Source organism: Pinus tabuliformis, chromosome 7 (assembly GCF_031772625.1).
Source record: "Pinus tabuliformis cultivar Carrire ecotype Pingquan chromosome 7, CPIR1, whole genome shotgun sequence".
In the NCBI taxonomy this organism is placed as follows: domain Eukaryota; kingdom Viridiplantae; phylum Streptophyta; class Pinopsida; order Pinales; family Pinaceae; genus Pinus; species Pinus tabuliformis.
In genome coordinates, this window is record NC_142293.1 from 897,966,039 (window position 1) to 897,970,242 (window position 4,204).

Consider the following 4,204-nt stretch of genomic DNA (forward strand, 5'->3'; position numbering starts at 1 on the left):
CCAACCCCACTCTAAAATATATTGAGGTGGGAGTTGACATTGGGAGAGATATGGGCAAAACATTCTAGGAGCCAGAGTTAAGGTTAGGGGCAATATTGAGCAAAACATTCTATATAATGGTAAGGATAAGAGTAAGGGTGGATGTAAATATTGGTCAAAAACATATTATTATAATTTTTTTTCTCAATATCTTTCTTTCCCTCCACCTTCATATTTAATTATGTATTTTATTAATATTTTTACTCAATTTCACTCTTATACTTAATAGTGAAAAATATTAAATTTATTTATTTATTTAAAAACATAATTTTAATATATCTTTTAATATATTTAAAAATACAATTTCAATAATTAAAAAATACTGTGGAATAAAAATTATATAATAAATAATAATAATATTAATCCTTTAAATAATTAAATAATATAGTATTTACATTTTTATTTTATATTATTTTTGGAAAATTATTTATAAATTAAGTGCTAATTTTGATATTAATCCAAACAAATCTGAAATATATATAACAAGGGATCAACATATCCCTCTATTTTATATAGGTTTGAAAATAAACTATTTTCCCAACTACTATAATTACATTATACATTTCAGAGTATTAAAATAAAAATAAAATGATAAAAACTAATTAAATGATAACTATATTTTAAATAATTTTTTTATTTATTATAAAAACAGTAAGTATGTCAAAATTTAATACATTTGAAATAAAACTTGGAACATGAATTTTTAACAACAGAGGTTTGCATTCATGTTTCCATGTACCTTCATAATATGTAAATAGACTTTGTTACAATATCATGAGCTAATACCATGGCTTATCAATAACACATGCTCAAAAAAACCATAACTCACGACACTTATTTATATGATATTTTTAATTAATCAATCTAATTAAAACAAAAAATGACAACTACTTTAAAGATAAAATTTCATACTAGAATATTTCATAGAGATATTCCAAAATAAACATGTCTATGCACATATTTATTTTACTCTTAAAAATTACATATAAAATTTTCAAAAATATATATTCTTTCAAAAAACAATCAATTTTTTCTAATTTTATTTTTTATTATACTTTTATTTTGTTAAATATTTATAATAAATGTCAAACATGTCCACTAAAGAGAAAATGTAAATTCTTAATTAGTGAATATTGAATATTAAATAAAAATTATCACGATAAGCCACACTTTATTCCATGGACTATAAAAATCTTGATCTCAATAACCTGAAAAGTGAAAAACTAAACTTTTCTATTTATTAATGGTTCATTAAAAAAATGCTTAGCATTAGTGTAATTTATCCACCTAATAATTTAGTGAAGGGAAAAAATCAGCATTAAAGAAAGCACCTTTAAAACGGAATGATGAAGGGTACCAAATGGAAAGCATGAACATGGATGCCATAATCCTACTCGTTGAAAAATGAGGCATTTAATTGTAAAATATGAAACTCCACGTACTAAGTGTAAACGGTAAGGATGAACATGTAGGCCATATCCCCACTTCAAAAATGTGAGAAATTTAAAGTAGAAATTATGAAACTCATCGCACTAATCGTGAGTGGTAAGCATGAGCATGGAGGCCTTCAACCCAATTGGAAATGTAAGCCATCTGTTATCCCGTAAAGAAGGATTTAATGCTCAGATTCGATCCACCGCTAATTCCACAGCAATATCGGCCACAACAAAATATTTCATCAATGTATTAGGGACATGGAAGAATGGGCAACCATAGATTGGATTGACATTAATTTTCCAAGAAGGGCAACTATATATATTAACAACAGGTTCACCTAAAGCACCACAGATTGGTACAAGTTCGACGAGTTTACATGACAACTAAACACTTATATTCAAACTAATTTCCTGGACATTATAATACAAATTACTTCACAGAACTTAACTGTCTACTATCAAATGTTTTGCAATTACCGCCCACACTTCGGGTAGTGCTCTAATGGAAGAAATGCAGTTACCTACATCCGCTGAAGGCAGGCCCAGAAATGATACAAGGAAAAAGGGAAGAATCGTTTAATTGGTCTAACAGAGACGGACCATGTAACATAAGCGGCAAAGGCATGTCTGGAATTTCAGGAATGTCACCCTCACCCTCCAGCATCCTCACAACGTCCACCATTCGAGGTCTGGATGCCACCATAACATGTGCGCACAGAATACCGATTGAAACAACTCTCTTCATCATGCTCTCCGCCCCGCTTTGCCGGATTCTCTCGTCTATTATTTCACTGGTTCTGCCTTCTTTCACTAGCGTCCATGCCCAATCCGTGATGAGATAATGAGGTTCCGAATACGAAGTAGCTCCCAGAGCTTTTCGGTGCCAAGAAATAATGTGTTCAGCGGCTCCCCTTAAAAAAAAACAAACATGAACCAGGAGCCAAAAAGCTGCCTTCTAACAAAATAAAATATGGACTGAACGAAATTACAAATTCAAAATTCAAATTTGATTTCCTTTAGCGCCTTTAATAAATTCAAAATAAAACGGAATTTGGAAAACGTTGGTAGATGAGGAAGCCAACGGAGGTTGCAGGAGGAGACGTGACAGGTCTGGCAGTGGTCGCAGATACATTGAATGCTAGAGCTTGCCGGAGGTAGGGTGATCGAGTTGCCGGAATATGCATGGATATGTATGGCTTTCATGGATATGTAGCATGCCTTAGGAGTCACGAATGTCCTGTCACAGGTACTTAGCGCTCATTTATGTTTCTATAGGATTGCAAATAGGAACTGCCGTGCATGTAGGCCTGGACTGTGATTGTAATAATCATATTACGTAATAAATATTATTATATTATTTAAATATAATATAATAAAAAAAAACATTACCAAACAATTTTTTTTTACTAAAACAAATTACCAAATAACAAATAATTTACCCATTAAATTTCATCCATCCTGGTTACTGCTCCCGCATATTGAGATTCCAATTATAATTGTGGTGGCGCAAATTACTTTCATTAGCGTTTGGTTTTGGAAGGATGTAGTTAACACTTGTTAACTGTTGTTAGAATCTCAAGTTCCCTTTTTCTTTTAAACGTGCGTTTGAATTTCATCGGAGTAATATTCTTGTTTTTCTAAGTTATTGTTAAATTATTGTTTTATATTATATTTAAGGATTTTTATAATTACGCCGTAAGGCGTTCCCTCTGGAATCAACACCCCCAGCTGCTACCGTGGACGATTATGGACCATCGATTATCTATGTTAGACGATAGAAGCATCTTCTACCGTCAGATTAACCAGCAACTATACATACCTCCACGTGGTTACTAACTCCGGCGAAGATCGATACAGTTACATGGACGCTCCTTCTGCTCTGTATCCTGCAGAGCCCGTGGCCACCATTCCTTATTTCCACGTCGCTTAGACATGCCATGACCTCCTCTGCTGTTGTTTCTTTCGCTTCAATTATGAATTTCGAATATTTACAAAAGCAGGATCGTTTGTCCTCTACTTGGTGCAGCCAGTTCAAATTTTGAAATGCATGTTGATAGAATGCCTGGCCCGGTATCATACCAAAAAAGCTATAAGCTATCAGTTCAGAGCGCCTTGACCGTTTAAAAGGAATAGTATATAAGACATTCTGGCATGCCAAACATGTCCAGGCTTTCATCTTTTCTTCTGCTTCTTTACATTGTATTGGCTTCTTTTTCCCTTTTTTCTTTTCTTCTGTTGATGTTTGTTTCCTCTGTTGCATGGCCATGCATCATAGTTTTTTAATTTTCATCAGTTTTCCTGTTTTTTTACTGTAATTGCTGTGTTTCTTTTTGTTTTAATCGCAATTCTTCGTTCTTTCTTGTTCCCTGGGTGTTTGCATCGATTGCCAGGGTGATTTTATTTTGTTTCTGTTATGTAGAGCAGGAGAATTGATGAAACCCATGCTATCTATTTGAGTGGAGGGACAGGTATGGGTTTGTTTTTCAATTTATATCTGTTCAAGTAGTTTTTATTGATAAATATGTATAGTGAGAAGCCTCCTAGTAGATAATGGTTAATAATTGTTTTCTGGTTTTAGCTGCATAGAGCCCTAATCATTAAACCGATTGTCCTGATTATTTCTACTTCACAATGAAGCTGTGGGAATTGCAAGGGCTTTTATTTTCCTCGGCGGTTCTTGTTTATGAGTTTTGACCCGGTTAATAATTTTGCAACAGGTGAAAGGGAGG